At 33.7% G+C, this 18,200-nt stretch overlaps 1 protein-coding gene across 1 annotated transcript in view; it reads right to left on the bottom strand.

Annotated features, from left to right (window-relative positions):
* LOC149378918 (Nucleic acid-binding, OB-fold-like protein) overlaps positions 1–18,200 on the bottom strand; it is a 99,700-nt gene that overhangs the window by 64,218 nt on the left and 17,282 nt on the right. The gene's annotated exons all lie outside the window — the stretch shown is intronic.

Below are 18,200 nucleotides of genomic sequence, written 5' to 3'. Positions count from 1 at the left end.
AATTATATATATATATATACATTAATAATATATATATACTATAGATTTGAAAAGTCAACATCTAAATAAAATTTTAAATATAAACAATAACGTGAACTAAAATAGAATTTTTATCGATGTGACAATTAATTCAAAAATTACATTTTGCATTTATCTTTTTTTTTTTTTTTTTTTGCTATTAATCGATATTAACTAATAATTAAATTTCAGTTAACTTGAGAGAGCACTTATTAGTTCAAGAAGCACATTGGACATAATGTTGGACCTCCAAGATTAGGGTGTAGGGCTTGGAATTTTGGTTTAATTAAAACCTTGGAGGTTGAGATATTCGAATGAAAGAGTTTATTAACCAACAAAGTTAGATTTGATTAATTAACTTTATTTTAATTTTCCTCCTTTCTAGGATTTTGGAAAAATGATATATCAAGGGTTGGGGCTGAAGCTAAAGTCGTCCAATAGAGCATTAGAAACTCGAGAGGAAGTTTTTATCTCTCTCCCTCTCCTGAAATATTTCTTCAAAATATTCCACTTCTCATTAATGTGTTTTACTATTTCAATGAACCTCTCGTTGATTCAATTAAAGCAAACAAGGAGTAAGCCCACACTATATGTCCTCGTCTGTCTAGAGCATGACTTGGAAGACTATGGTGTTGCTATGAGAAAGAAGAAAGGATCATGTGCAAGGACTCAAAGAATCGATCAAAATCATGTAGAAGCAGTCATGTTGGTTTGAGAAGGAAGAAATGACTTGCATGAGGGATCTATAAGGGTCGCAAAGAACGAGTTCACAATGACGGTGTCATTAAAGGAATTTCCATGTAAATGTACTTACGATGAAATTTGATGTTTAAAAGGTCTACGTAGTTTATCTAGTTATAATAATTTGTGATTTGTGGAATTTGTGGCCCCACATTGTCAATTCCTTATTAAGCTTAGTATAATTGTTTCTTTTCCGCTAGTTAATTATTAATTAGACTTAATTAGAAATAATCAACGCGTTAAAGCGTAATTATAGCAGGATCTAGTCTGATCCAACCACCGACATAGTATTAATAGTGAGTTTGTCTTTGCTCGTTTCCCAAATAGTTTTATAGCTAGATTACTTTGGCTTGACACCCAACAATCTCATGCTTATAACTTGCATATATTTCGTGTTATAATTTTTAGAAACGTAACTGATAGATATAAAGAAGTTTTTAAAATTCCTCTATATTCGACATTTTCTTTGTTAACGCTTAGTTTCATGCTACACATGAGAGCGTCCACAGCTCGACCCAATGCTAGACCTTGAGGTCGAACGTAGCTAATTTGTGGGTTTCTTCTAGTCTAGTCACTTAGACCTTGTGGAATAGATATTCTCGAGTTTTGCTACTCGAACAAGAGAGAGATGCGTGAAATAAAAAAGATGTGAAGAGATTTTTCACGTACAGAGCCCTCACTCCGACTTTCATCATTATTTTTTCTTTAATATGAGCTGAGGGTCTATGAATCTCGTGTGAGGTTTTGTGTTTGTGTGATTTCAGTAGAGTTTTTAGACCGTAGAGAAAACAGATTTGGCTTTTGATCCCACGTTTCTTCAGATAAAGGTCTCTCATGAAAGGGACATTGGGGCAGAGTTTGATCCCATACTTCCTCAGATGGAGGTCCCGCTCGTTTGAGACCAGTTAGGAATATGGCACCTACACATGGGACATGTGTCTTTATCACTCACTCATGTGGCATGGAGACTTCAGGGATGTATCTCTTCACGCGTTTCATACTTGGGCTGTCGTCGGGCTTAAGTGACGGTTGCTTTTTGCGATGGACTGTCATGTTTCTTCAAATTGAAAATGACCGCAGAATACTACACCTCTAGTTTCTTGCGCAAATTGTTGTACATGAGAAACTTCCATCGGTTCCACGAGTGATGAGTCCTTCCTATTCTTTAATAGTTTGTAGTTTTCAGTGGCAAGTTAGGTGTGGCAGGTCAAAAGACTTTTCAAGGTTTTTTTTAGTGTTGCGCAGAGCGTATCATTCCTTGATGAAAAGGTATTGACAATGGGTTGGAAGGACTTGATGCGTTGCAACTTTGTGAAAGTGATAGGGTTGGGCCTTCAGCATGAATTCAAGAGCGAGAATGCCATGTGTAATAGTGACATTTAGCAACAGCTAAAATATTTAGCTATTTGTTAATTTTTTTTATTAGAAATATTTATATCATGCATATATATTAAAAAAAATGCAAAGAAAAAGACAATATCTAAATACTATTCAAATTGTTCAGAATCTATTTATATATATATATATATATATATATACACGTTACATATATATTAAATTTAAAAAAGTCAACAGCTAAATAAAATTTTTAATATAAAAAATAATGTGAGCTAAAATAGAATTTTTATAGATGTGACAATTAATTCAGAGATTACATTTTGCTTTATCTTTTTGTTTTTGCTATTAATCGATATTAACCAATAATTAAATTTCAGTTAACTTGAGAGAGCACTTATTAGTTCAAGAAGCACATTGGACATAATGTTGGACCTCCAAGATTAGGGTGTAGGGCTTGGAATTTTGGTTTAATTAAAACCTTGGAGGTTGAGATATTCGAATGAAAGAGTTTATTAACCAACAAAGTTAGATTTGATTAATTAACTTTATTTTAATTTTCCTCCTTTCTAGGATTTTGGAAAAATGATATATCAAGGGTTGGGGCTGAAGCTAAAGTCGTCCAATAGAGCATTAGAAACTCGAGAGGAAGTTTTTATCTCTCTCCCTCTCCTGAAATATTTCTTCAAAATATTCCACTTCTCATTAATGTGTTTTACTATTTCAATGAACCTCTCGTTGATTCAATTAAAGCAAACAAGGAGTAAGCCCACACTATATGTCCTCGTCTGTCTAGAGCATGACTTGGAAGACTATGGTGTTGCTATGAGAAAGAAGAAAGGATCATGTGCAAGGACTCAAAGAATCGATCAAAATCATGTAGAAGCAGTCATGTTGGTTTGAGAAGGAAGAAATGACTTGCATGAGGGATCTATAAGGGTCGCAAAGAACGAGTTCACAATGACGGTGTCATTAAAGGAATTTCCATGTAAATGTACTTACGATGAAATTTGATGTTTAAAAGGTCTACGTAGTTTATCTAGTTATAATAATTTGTGATTTGTGGAATTTGTGGCCCCACATTGTCAATTCCTTATTAAGCTTAGTATAATTGTTTCTTTTCCGCTAGTTAATTATTAATTAGACTTAATTAGAAATAATCAACGCGTTAAAGCGTAATTATAGCAGGATCTAGTCTGATCCAACCACCGACATAGTATTAATAGTGAGTTTGTCTTTGCTCGTTTCCCAAATAGTTTTATAGCTAGATTACTTTGGCTTGACACCCAACAATCTCATGCTTATAACTTGCATATATTTCGTGTTATAATTTTTAGAAACGTAACTGATAGATATAAAGAAGTTTTTAAAATTCCTCTATATTCGACATTTTCTTTGTTAACGCTTAGTTTCATGCTACACATGAGAGCGTCCACAGCTCGACCCAATGCTAGACCTTGAGGTCGAACGTAGCTAATTTGTGGGTTTCTTCTAGTCTAGTTACTTAGACCTTGTGGAATAGATATTCTCGAGTTTTGCTACTCGAACAAGAGAGAGATGCGTGAAATAAAAAAGATGTGAAGAGATTTTTCACGTACAGAGCCCTCACTCCGACTTTCATCATTATTTTTTCTTTAATATGAGCTGAGGGTCTATGAATCTCGTGTGAGGTTTTGTGTTTGTGTGATTTCAGTAGAGTTTTTAGACCGTAGAGAAAACAGATTTGGCTTTTGATCCCACGTTTCTTCAGATAAAGGTCTCTCATGAAAGGGACATTGGGGCAGAGTTTGATCCCATACTTCCTCAGATGGAGGTCCCGCTCGTTTGAGACCAGTTAGGAATATGGCACCTACACATGGGACATGTGTCTTTATCACTCACTCATGTGGCATGGAGACTTCAGGGATGTATCTCTTCACGCGTTTCATACTTGGGCTGTCGTCGGGCTTAAGTGACGGTTGCTTTTTGCGATGGACTGTCATGTTTCTTCAAATTGAAAATGACCGCAGAATACTACACCTCTAGTTTCTTGCGCAAATTGTTGTACATGAGAAACTTCCATCGGTTCCACGAGTGATGAGTCCTTCCTATTCTTTAATAGTTTGTAGTTTTCAGTGGCAAGTTAGGTGTGGCAGGTCAAAAGACTTTTCAAGGTTTTTTTTAGTGTTGCGCAGAGCGTATCATTCCTTGATGAAAAGGTATTGACAATGGGTTGGAAGGACTTGATTCGTTGCAACTTTGTGAAAGTGATAGGGTTGGGCCTTCAGCATGAATTCAAGAGCGAGAATGCCATGTGTAATAGTGACATTTAGCAACAGCTAAAATATTTAGCTATTTGTTAATTTTTTTTATTAGAAATATTTATATCATGCATATATATTAAAAAAAATGCAAAGAAAAAGACAATATCTAAATACTATTCAAATTGTTCAGAATCTATTTATATATATATATATATATATATATATATATATATACACGTTACATATATATTAAATTTAAAAAAGTCAACAGCTAAATAAAATTTTTAATATAAAAAATAATGTGAGCTAAAATAGAATTTTTATAGATGTGACAATTAATTCAGAGATTACATTTTGCTTTATCTTTTTGTTTTTGCTATTAATCGATATTAACCAATAATTAAATTTCAGTTAACTTGAGAGAGCACTTATTAGTTCAAGAAGCACATTGGACATAATGTTGGACCTCCAAGATTAGGGTGTAGGGCTTGGAATTTTGGTTTAATTAAAACCTTGGAGGTTGAGATATTCGAATGAAAGAGTTTATTAACCAACAAAGTTAGATTTGATTAATTAACTTTATTTTAATTTTCCTCCTTTCTAGGATTTTGGAAAAATGATATATCAAGGGTTGGGGCTGAAGCTAAAGTCGTCCAATAGAGCATTAGAAACTCGAGAGGAAGTTTTTATCTCTCTCCCTCTCCTGAAATATTTCTTCAAAATATTCCACTTCTCATTAATGTGTTTTACTATTTCAATGAACCTCTCGTTGATTCAATTAAAGTAAACAAGGAGTAAGCCCACACTATATGTCCTCGTCTGTCTAGAGCATGACTTGGAAGACTATGGTGTTGCTATGAGAAAGAAGAAAGGATCATGTGCAAGGACTCAAAGAATCGATCAAAATCATGTAGAAGCAGTCATGCTGGCTTGAGAAGGAAGAAATGACTTGCATGAGGGATCTATAAGGGTCGCAAAGAACGAGTTCACAATGACGGTGTCATTAAAGGAATTTCCATGTAAATGTACTTACGATGAAATTTGATGTTTAAAAGGTCTACGTAGTTTATCTAGTTATAATAATTTGTGATTTGTGGAATTTGTGGCCCCACATTGTCAATTCCTTATTAAGCTTAGTATAATTGTTTCTTTTCCGCTAGTTAATTATTAATTAGACTTAATTAGAAATAATCAACGCGTTAAAGCGTAATTATAGCAGGATCTAGTCTGATCCAACCACCGACATAGTATTAATAGTGAGTTTGTCTTTGCTCGTTTCCCAAATAGTTTTATAGCTAGATTACTTTGGCTTGACACCCAACAATCTCATGCTTATAACTTGCATATATTTCGTGTTATAATTTTTAGAAACGTAACTGATAGATATAAAGAAGTTTTTAAAATTCCTCTATATTCGACATTTTCTTTGTTAACGCTTAGTTTCATGCTACACATGAGAGCGTCCACAGCTCGACCCAATGCTAGACCTTGAGGTCGAACGTAGCTAATTTGTGGGTTTCTTCTAGTCTAGTTACTTAGACCTTGTGGAATAGATATTCTCGAGTTTTGCTACTCGAACAAGAGAGAGATGCGTGAAATAAAAAAGATGTGAAGAGATTTTTCACGTACAGAGCCCTCACTCCGACTTTCATCATTATTTTTTCTTTAATATGAGCTGAGGGTCTATGAATCTCGTGTGAGGTTTTGTGTTTGTGTGATTTCAGTAGAGTTTTTAGACCGTAGAGAAAACAGATTTGGCTTTTGATCCCACGTTTCTTCAGATAAAGGTCTCTCATGAAAGGGACATTGGGGCAGAGTTTGATCCCATACTTCCTCAGATGGAGGTCCCGCTCGTTTGAGACCAGTTAGGAATATGGCACCTACACATGGGACATGTGTCTTTATCACTCACTCATGTGGCATGGAGACTTCAGGGATGTATCTCTTCACGCGTTTCATACTTGGGCTGTCGTCGGGCTTAAGTGACGGTTGCTTTTTGCGATGGACTGTCATGTTTCTTCAAATTGAAAATGACCGCAGAATATTACACCTCTAGTTTCTTGCGCAAATTGTTGTACATGAGAAACTTCCATCGGTTCCACGAGTGATGAGTCCTTCCTATTCTTTAATAGTTTGTAGTTTTCAGTGGCAAGTTAGGTGTGGCAGGTCAAAAGACTTTTCAAGGTTTTTTTTAGTGTTGCGCAGAGCGTATCATTCCTTGATGAAAAGGTATTGACAATGGGTTGGAAGGACTTGATGCGTTGCAACTTTGTGAAAGTGATAGGGTTGGGCCTTCAGCATGAATTCAAGAGCGAGAATGCCATGTGTAATAGTGACATTTAGCAACAGCTAAAATATTTAGCTATTTGTTAATTTTTTTTATTAGAAATATTTATATCATGCATATATATTAAAAAAAATGCAAAGAAAAAGACAATATCTAAATACTATTCAAATTGTTCAGAATCTATTTATATATATATATATATATATATATATATATATATATATATACACGTTACATATATATTAAATTTAAAAAAGTCAACAGCTAAATAAAATTTTTAATATAAAAAATAATGTGAGCTAAAATAGAATTTTTATAGATGTGACAATTAATTCAGAGATTACATTTTGCTTTATCTTTTTGTTTTTGCTATTAATCGATATTAACCAATAATTAAATTTCAGTTAACTTGAGAGAGCACTTATTAGTTCAAGAAGCACATTGGACATAATGTTGGACCTCCAAGATTAGGGTGTAGGGCTTGGAATTTTGGTTTAATTAAAACCTTGGAGGTTGAGATATTCGAATGAAAGAGTTTATTAACCAACAAAGTTAGATTTGATTAATTAACTTTATTTTAATTTTCCTCCTTTCTAGGATTTTGGAAAAATGATATATCAAGGGTTGGGGCTGAAGCTAAAGTCGTCCAATAGAGCATTAGAAACTCGAGAGGAAGTTTTTATCTCTCTCCCTCTCCTGAAATATTTCTTCAAAATATTCCACTTCTCATTAATGTGTTTTACTATTTCAATGAACCTCTCGTTGATTCAATTAAAGCAAACAAGGAGTAAGCCCACACTATATGTCCTCGTCTGTCTAGAGCATGACTTGGAAGACTATGGTGTTGCTATGAGAAAGAAGAAAGGATCATGTGCAAGGACTCAAAGAATCGATCAAAATCATGTAGAAGCAGTCATGTTGGTTTGAGAAGGAAGAAATGACTTGCATGAGGGATCTATAAGGGTCGCAAAGAACGAGTTCACAATGACGGTGTCATTAAAGGAATTTCCATGTAAATGTACTTACGATGAAATTTGATGTTTAAAAGGTCTACGTAGTTTATCTAGTTATAATAATTTGTGATTTGTGGAATTTGTGGCCCCACATTGTCAATTCCTTATTAAGCTTAGTATAATTGTTTCTTTTCCGCTAGTTAATTATTAATTAGACTTAATTAGAAATAATCAACGCGTTAAAGCGTAATTATAGCAGGATCTAGTCTGATCCAACCACCGACATAGTATTAATAGTGAGTTTGTCTTTGCTCGTTTCCCAAATAGTTTTATAGCTAGATTACTTTGGCTTGACACCCAACAATCTCATGCTTATAACTTGCATATATTTCGTGTTATAATTTTTAGAAACGTAACTGATAGATATAAAGAAGTTTTTAAAATTCCTCTATATTCGACATTTTCTTTGTTAACGCTTAGTTTCATGCTACACATGAGAGCGTCCACAGCTCGACCCAATGCTAGACCTTGAGGTCGAACGTAGCTAATTTGTGGGTTTCTTCTAGTCTAGTTACTTAGACCTTGTGGAATAGATATTCTCGAGTTTTGCTACTCGAACAAGAGAGAGATGCGTGAAATAAAAAAGATGTGAAGAGATTTTTCACGTACAGAGCCCTCACTCCGACTTTCATCATTATTTTTTCTTTAATATGAGCTGAGGGTCTATGAATCTCGTGTGAGGTTTTGTGTTTGTGTGATTTCAGTAGAGTTTTTAGACCGTAGAGAAAACAGATTTGGCTTTTGATCCCACGTTTCTTCAGATAAAGGTCTCTCATGAAAGGGACATTGGGGCAGAGTTTGATCCCATACTTCCTCAGATGGAGGTCCCGCTCGTTTGAGACCAGTTAGGAATATGGCACCTATACATGGGACATGTGTCTTTATCACTCACTCATGTGGCATGGAGACTTCAGGGATGTATCTCTTCACGCGTTTCATACTTGGGCTGTCGTCGGGCTTAAGTGACGGTTGCTTTTTGCGATGGACTGTCATGTTTCTTCAAATTGAAAATGACCGCAGAATACTACACCTCTAGTTTCTTGCGCAAATTGTTGTACATGAGAAACTTCCATCGGTTCCACGAGTGATGAGTCCTTCCTATTCTTTAATAGTTTGTAGTTTTCAGTGGCAAGTTAGGTGTGGCAGGTCAAAAGACTTTTCAAGGTTTTTTTTAGTGTTGCGCAGAGCGTATCATTCCTTGATGAAAAGGTATTGACAATGGGTTGGAAGGACTTGATGCGTTGCAACTTTGTGAAAGTGATAGGGTTGGGCCTTCAGCATGAATTCAAGAGCGAGAATGCCATGTGTAATAGTGACATTTAGCAACAGCTAAAATATTTAGCTATTTGTTAATTTTTTTTATTAGAAATATTTATATCATGCATATATATTAAAAAAAATGCAAAGAAAAAGACAATATCTAAATACTATTCAAATTGTTCAGAATCTATTTATATATATATATATATATATATATATATATATATATATACACGTTACATATATATTAAATTTAAAAAAGTCAACAGCTAAATAAAATTTTTAATATAAAAAATAATGTGAGCTAAAATAGAATTTTTATAGATGTGACAATTAATTCAGAGATTACATTTTGCTTTATCTTTTTGTTTTTGCTATTAATCGATATTAACCAATAATTAAATTTCAGTTAACTTGAGAGAGCACTTATTAGTTCAAGAAGCACATTGGACATAATGTTGGACCTCCAAGATTAGGGTGTAGGGCTTGGAATTTTGGTTTAATTAAAACCTTGGAGGTTGAGATATTCGAATGAAAGAGTTTATTAACCAACAAAGTTAGATTTGATTAATTAACTTTATTTTAATTTTCCTCCTTTCTAGGATTTTGGAAAAATGATATATCAAGGGTTGGGGCTGAAGCTAAAGTCGTCCAATAGAGCATTAGAAACTCGAGAGGAAGTTTTTATCTCTCTCCCTCTCCTGAAATATTTCTTCAAAATATTCCACTTCTCATTAATGTGTTTTACTATTTCAATGAACCTCTCGTTGATTCAATTAAAGCAAACAAGGAGTAAGCCCACACTATATGTCCTCGTCTGTCTAGAGCATGACTTGGAAGACTATGGTGTTGCTATGAGAAAGAAGAAAGGATCATGTGCAAGGACTCAAAGAATCGATCAAAATCATGTAGAAGCAGTCATGCTGGCTTGAGAAGGAAGAAATGACTTGCATGAGGGATCTATAAGGGTCGCAAAGAACGAGTTCACAATGACGGTGTCATTAAAGGAATTTCCATGTAAATGTACTTACGATGAAATTTGATGTTTAAAAGGTCTACGTAGTTTATCTAGTTATAATAATTTGTGATTTGTGGAATTTGTGGCCCCACATTGTCAATTCCTTATTAAGCTTAGTATAATTGTTTCTTTTCCGCTAGTTAATTATTAATTAGACTTAATCTTAATTAGAAATAATCAACACGTTAAAGTGTATTTAGAATATGATCTAGTCTTATCCAACCATCGACGTAGTATTAAGAGTGAGTTCGTCTTTGCTCGTTTCCCAAATAGTTTCGTAGCTGGATTACTTTGGCATGACACCCAACAATCTCATGCGTATGACTTGCATATTGTTGTTATTTTTGTATGGCATAGTTTATTTGGCAAAACAAATTGCAACAAAGTTGTTCAAGCTGGAGCATCTACAGGTTGTTCAAGCAACTTATGCAACATGCAGTCAGGGCAGTTGCGTCTTTTTCCTTACGCAGAAATCTTGTAACTACCACGTTGGTTAGTTACCCGATTTACTTGGATATGTAATCTAAGATCTTTAGAGATTCGATTGATATTGTTTCCACGCGTAGGATTTCAGAAACTGACCATATACAAATCCACCTAGGGTTTGTATCTTTGGAAAACGAGATTCTTCGACTGTTTGGCTATTCATGAAGCTGTATTTTCTTTGCCCGTCTCCTCATTCTAGAGAACTTCATCGAATACAAGCATTGATTAACTCAGAGCTTTTGTATCGTCATACTGAACTTGAGATCGTGTGTTACATATGTGTGTTATTGATCTTTGGTGCAAGATCATGGTGAAACAGGGAAAGGATACTCTGGTTCAAGGCGGACTTGAATCCATATCCGCTGGAGATAACCATTGAAGAGAGGTGTTTTGTCTAACTTAATATTCCTATAATCGTGGTTGATTGAGATAGTGGATTGCTTTTACCCGGACGTCACAGTCCCCCTAAGTAGGTTGTTATAACGAACATGGTTACCAATTTGTCTGTGTTCTTTACTGCTTTCGTTTTATTTTTTGCTTCCATAGCATTGCATCTAATCTGCTAAAAACAATCAGTTGTTCTACAAGTTGCTTAACCTAAAATTTGAACAACTATCTTAACAACGGTAGTTAATTTCACATATATTTTGTGTTTTAATTTTTAGAAACGTAACTGATAGATATAAAGAAGATTTTAAAATTCCTCCATATTCGACTTTTTCTTTGTTAACGCATAGTTTCATCCTACACATGAGAGCGTCCACAGCTCGACCCAATGCTAGACCTTGAGGTCGAACGTAGCTAATTTGTGGGTTTCTTCTAGTCTAGTTACTTAGACCTTGTGGAATATATGTTCTTGAGTTTTGCTACTCGATAAAGAGAGAGATGTGTGAAATAAAAAATATGCGAAGAGATTTTTCACAGAGCCCTCACTCCGACTTTCATCATTATTTTTTTCTTTAATGTGAGCTGAGGGTCTATGAATCTCATGTGAGGTTTTGTGTTTGTGTGATTTCAGTAGAGTTTTTAGAATGCAGAGAGAAAACATATTTGGCTTTTGAGATTTGAGCTCTTACTTTTAGAGAAGCGGATGAAGTTTTAGTCCATGACCACTCTCACGACAGTGCCAAATGCGAGTACATGAGGAAGGACCAGCAAGTGTGTGATCCAAGGATGGATGTCGGTCATGTTCCTTGTTCAATCAAGGGTCCACATGATCGGCACATAGTGCATTGGCTTGTCTCGCGCCTTGTAGGGCGGAGGTCCCGCAAGATTTTAGCTCGTGGTGCTTGCCTCCTCATCTGGAGGTCTCACAAGAGTAAAAACTTGGCGTGGGGCTTGGTCCCACATCTCTTCAGATAAAGGTCTCTCATGAAAGGGACCTCAGGGCAGAGTTTGATCACATACCTCATTAGATGGAGGTCTCCCTCGTTTGAGACCCGTTAGTAATATGACACCTATACACGGGACATGTGTCTTTATCACTCACTCATATGGTATGGAGACTTAAAGGATGTGTCTCTTCACGCGTTTCATACTTGGGCCTTCGTCGGGCTTAAGTGACGGTTTCCTTTTGCGATGGACTGTCATGTTTCTTCAAATTGAAAATAACCGCATAATACTACACCTCTAGATTCTTGTGCAAATTGTTGTACATGAGGAACTTCCATCGGTTCCACGAGTGACGAGTCCTTCCTATTCTTTTGTATTTTGTAGTTTTCAATGGCAAGCTAGGTGTGGCAAGTCAATACACTTTTCAAGGTTTTTTTAGTGTTGTGTAGAGTGTATCATTCCTTGCTGAAAGGATATTGACAATGGGTTTGAAGGGCTTGATTCGTTGCAAGGTTGTGGAAGTGATAGGGTTGGGCCCTCGACATGAATTCGAGAGCGAGAATGTTGTGTCTAATGGTGACATTTTTTCCTCATTAGAGCATTGATTAATAAAATGAGTTGACTCCAGATGCTCTATACGAGTGTCAAATTTTTCAAGGATCGCATTGAAGGGAGTGCTCGCTCACAGATAGATGGGATCGGCTTTTGTGCGGCAATAAATTTCCCAATTGACGTTCTTTGCACTTTTTTTTTGGGTAACTTACTAACTAAATTAAAAACCAAGTATTTATTTTTTTAAAATATGAGAAAAAGTAGGGCTAGGATATTACCATGGTTCGAATACAATGATTAACCACTATAAAGTCAAATTCGCAAAAGTAATTGGTAACTTCTTTCATGTAGATGAATGAAGTGGAAAATTCCCACACGATGCAAGTGAACGTGTGTCGTCAAGATGTGCTTAGAGCATGGATATCGATCCCACGATGATAGTACGTTTCGATGTATAAAGAAGGGGGGTTTTGTTGTTTTGTTGTGTAGAAACTTAAAAGGCAAGTAATCTAGAAAGCGATGAACGAATGTATAAGAAAAGCAAGAGACATAACTTCGTTGGTTCAATGATATGGTTGGTTAATGAGCTCGAGTGTAGAACGGGTTAGAACTTAAAAATTAGTCTCATCCCTCTAAAACATTCACTAATGTATCTCTCGAGTCTTTAGGGATCTAGTTTGTTGACAAACTTACACCTCACGGTTTGGGTCCTATTGAAACAAACAACCGAAATGCACTCGGAATTCCAAACGATTACACCTACCCTTAGTCTTTCTATAGATCTAGGTGGATTTGTGATGGTACAGATAGAGCTCGCTTGTTTATTACCTCTTGGTTTCAAAACTAGCCTAGAGATTCACTAATTAGTTAGCTACTCTAATTAGAGATTAAACACACCCACATTCCCATAGCTTTATTCTTTCTTTCCATCATGAAGCTCAACTCTATTCCTAAGGCTATGAACCAACCATCAACAAATCACCAACTACATCATGTCCCTCTAAAGATCTAGCTACTCATTACTCTAATCAAGCAAAGCATGATAACAATGAGTAAAAGCAAGAAAACTAGAAAGTAAATAGACATGGAAATCAAGGGAACACCAAAAATTAACTCTATTCCATGTTCCAAAATCAAGATTCAATTCCAACAATACTCAAATGAACATAACAACAAGATCAAAATATAAATCAACCTAAATCCAAGATCCAAATCTCAAAGAAAGTAAGAACAAGCTCTAAACAAGAGAGTAGGTGAACTTAGGGCTAAAACCGAATTCGTTCGGTTTGGTTTTTGACATTTTATATATCAGAATTCGAATTTTTTGGTTTTTCAAAATTCGGTCCAATACCCAGTCCAGTTTAGTCTAAACCAAAATTCAGTTATCCGAATATTCAATTATCCGGTTTCTGAAATCAAATATCCGGTCCAATATCCGATTTTCAAAATTCGGTTATCCGGTTCTTTAAATTTCGAATCTAGTTTTATATGCAGTTTAAAGAAACCAGTTATCCTGTTTTTAAAATCCGTATCTAGTTCTAAAACTATTAACGAGTCATATAAAGCTCCAAATTAATAGTCCATAGTCTAAAACTGAATAAAAAGTAAAATTCGAAAGGACAATCGTCTTCACGAATCCATACATTCTCGTCTTCAACTACTTAAATATGAAAATATCATAATATAAAATTATAAATAACAACATGACCATAATAAAATAAATATACAATTGAAACTATACTAACAACATTACCTTGAGAGATCACATTATTAAGTTGTAGTAGTAGGAGTAGGAGTTTATATATGAGAAGTCTTTTTTTTTTCTATGACAACTTGACTATCATCTATTTATTAGATAAAGTTAAAATTAAATTTAAATTAATAAATAAATAGGAAATTAACTTGTCAAATAAAATATCAAATTAAAACTTGTGATGCCTTTTTTTTTTTAAATCGTGAGGTCTGAATAAAATTAAAGACCCAAGTTAAATTTTTTATAATTCAATTTTTTAAATAATAAAAAAATTCTGTTATATAACCGATATCAGAATTTGCCTAAAATCAAAACCGATATCCGGTCCAGTTTTTGAAACTGGATTGGTTATCTGAATCCAAATTTTGGTTATCTGACGTGGCTCTAGATTTGAGGTTTCGGATCGGTTAGGATATCGATTTTATCCGATTTTCGGTTCAATTTTGTACAGCCCTATGTGATCTGGAGTTTATACAAGAAAATAAAAGGAAGTATAGAGGAAAAATGGATAACAAAGAGTGAGGTTGATGATGATTATGAAGAGAGCTGCCACTTCTTCTTCTTCTTCTTCTTCTTCTTCTTCTTCTTCTTCTTCACTCCAACAGCTCTGCAATGGTTTTTCTCTCTAATGGGTCTACCTAGATCTAAACCTTTGAGTATTGTGTTCGAAGGGCTGAGATTAGCTCTTGAATGAACTCTTTTAAAAATAGCTCTCGTGCTCACACGCGTCACGCATACCCTCGAGCGCGTTGCGTTCGGATTCTCGCGTTGCGTTTGGTTGGACGCGTCCGTTTATGAGCTGTGAAAAATAACGATATAACAGCGACTACGTTTATGAGCTTGGATGTAAAATTTTATGGTTCATTTCTTTCATATAAAGCTTGATTTCAGTAGAAAAAAATAAGATTATATGAAAAGAGAGTAACGTAGTACTCGAACTTCTTTTTAATGACATCACTTTTGTGGAACAAGGATATTGTTCCCTTTACGGGGTTCTGCGAAAATAATATAAATAAAAATCCATTTATAATATTTGATGACTTTTCCAGATCGGGTTTTTCGGTCACCGCATCATTTTCCCAATTAATTTTTTCTTTTCTTTCCAGAGATACAAAGATTGTGCTCTGCGTTATAAGCAAACAATGAAAGAAACTTAAAAAAAGAGACCAATGTATTTTCAGTATATATCTTGGGTAGGTTGACTTCTTAAAAGTAAACTAATTAAAGGTGGCTATGGAGATAATAAATGTGTATATATATATCCACACACTCTCATACAGTTTGTGATTTGTTGTTTGTACAATAGATGACAAATTTGATTACAAGTCCCTTTTAGACATGAAGTATTGTAGGGTTATATGACCGTGCGCAGCCGTTAATGTTTTCAATATTATTTCATCTTAGAGATAAGATGTCATGGTTATTGTCTCAGTAGTCTCTTTCATTGACTTATTATCCAAAAAAAAAAAAAACATAGTTAATGCATGTTGATAAATAGGTAAGGTCGGGAGTTTTATGGTTGAAGACACTGTGAGAGCACATCTAATGTTATGACAAGTATTATGACGCATGCATGGCAAAAAAATGATATGCAACATTGGTTGAAATCGCTTGAATAATTTATATTTTATAAATGCCTATAATTGATATATTTGACTTGTGTATGTCAACATTTTTTTGCATGATAAAATTATCAATAACAAATTATTTAAATATATAATTATTGCATTCATAAACTGATATTTAAAAAAAAAAATTTATAGAGAAACCCCTATCTCTAGTCAGCCATAAAAATCAGACAACCAAACTCCAAATATATACTTTAAACTAATTATTTTACTATAATATTTGAGTTATAAAAATAAAACTTGATCTACTCTTGTAAGCCGAAATCAGACAACCAAACATAGACTTTAAACTAATTATTTTATTAGAATACTTGCCTTATAACAATACAACTTGATCTCTCACAAGAATTCTTCATAAATATTTACGTGATTACATTGTTTCCTTGCAGATAAAAGAAGATACGTAAGCTGGTTAATGTTCAACTCTCTGATTTAGTTACTTTTTTTTCGCCTTCATATAGCTCTACTAATTCGTTCTTTGAAAATTCTTTTGTTAGGGAAAACAGTCTAGATGGAAAGGCGTTGACCTTAGTAAGCATCATTATTATTGAAATATATCTGAGGAGTGAAAGTAAGACTATATGGCCATTTAGTCATCATGCAGTTCGGTACTTACAGATGTAAGACCTTTTACTCCTGATACTCAACTACCAGAGTAATGGTGTATTATAAGGGCAATCAGCTTGGACTTTGTATGCTTTTCAAAGGAGAAATTTTATTTTATAGACTTCAAAATTGGTAAAATATCAAGATTAGACTTTTTAGTTGAAAATATATAAAATTAGACTTTTGACTCAAATTCGGATAAAAATACATTTTTAGCCAATTAAATCTCAAATTCCCGATAATGTCTGATGATTTGGGCTAATTTTACAAAAAAAAAAAAAAAAAAAAACAGGTCTTTAGACGTCACTCCATAATAAAGCGACAGTAAATTTTGTAAAACATAAAATATAAAGATATAATTGACGTCACTTTCTTAAACAGTGACTTCAAATAGTCAATTTTGAATAAAAAAAATCAATACAAGCAATAACTAAAAATATTATTTATCAAAATAAAAAATCTTTAAACATCTACATTCATTTTTTCAAACATTTTTAAATAAATATTATAAGTTTTAAATTATTAATGTCATGAAAATAATAAAGCAAACACATTTTTAATTCATAAAGTAGACACATTTTAATTATATTTATTATTTTCATGAAATTATTAATTTGAAACTAATAATACTTTAAACATTTTTAGGTTAACCCAAAATGTTAGTTTTGTTATAAGAAGATTTTTTCATGAAATTAATAATTCAAAACTAATATTAATGTTGGCTTTATTATTATAGTTGTTGATGTTATAAATCATATATATATATATATATATATATATATATATATATACATATAGTATGTGCATATTATATGTATTTATGATATATTATTACCTCCACGTATAATAATGATAATAATAATGGCACACAATACATTTCTTATTGAAAAATAAAATAAAATAAGTATTTAAACACCATTTTTGTGTTTATAGTTGGGATATATAGAAACATCCACAAGGTATATATATATATATATATATATATATATATATATATATATATATATATATATATATAGATATATGGAAAAAGCATTTAAATCTCAACATAATAGTTGAAAGAAAAATTAAAAAAGAGTTAACGAAGGACGACACAATAGGAAATAATATGTAAATACGGCCATTAATATTGACCTTACTAGTAATTGAAATCTTATCTTAATAAGTTCATTAACGAATAAGATAATCTCGCTTTAGTAAGACCATCTCTAATATAAAATGACACCATATGAAATCATTTCCTAAAAATATATATTTAATAATAAAAAAATGAGAAAAAAAAATAAGAGAGGAGCAAGACAATATTAATAAAGAAAAATAGTCTCTGTGTGTGTAAATGAAGAAATATATATATTTTTTTTGTAAAGGAATGTATCCTAGAGAAACATATTTTGCATTTAAGTTGCTCTTGAATTCATAATATATAAGCAAAATTGATAAAAATTTATAAATGTAATGTTAATAAAAAAATGTTAGTGAAATGTAATGTCAAAAATCTCCACACAAGGCAAGCACACCATTCTTAGTGTGTATGTGGACGATATAGTCATCACCGGAGACGACCTGGAAGAGATCAAGAGGCTGAAGCAAAGTTTGTCATCTGCGTTCGAAGTCAATGACCTCGGCAGCCTACGATACTTCCTCAGCATGGAGGTAGCTCGATCAGAAAATGGCATCTCTGTTTCCCAGCGCAAGTACACGTTGGATCTCCTCAAAGAAACTGGCATGCTTGGCTGCAAACCAGTTGACACTCCGATGGATGCCAATGTGAAACTTCTAGCTCGCACCAACGAGGCCGCCACCGACAAAGAAAGATTTCAGTAGCTCGTAGGAAAACTCATCTACCTAACTCACACGAGACCAGATATTGGATTCGCAGTGAGTATGTTAAGTCGATTCATGAGTAGTCCCTCAGAAACTCACATGGA

Source organism: Urtica dioica, chromosome 12, assembly GCF_054948205.1.
Source record: "Urtica dioica subsp. dioica isolate 48M chromosome 12, U.dioica_male_clone48M_v1_H2, whole genome shotgun sequence".
NCBI classification, from domain to species: Eukaryota; Viridiplantae; Streptophyta; class Magnoliopsida; order Rosales; family Urticaceae; genus Urtica; species Urtica dioica.
The sequence above is the reverse complement of the archived record's forward strand: the minus strand, read 5'-3'. Positions and strand labels throughout refer to the sequence as shown.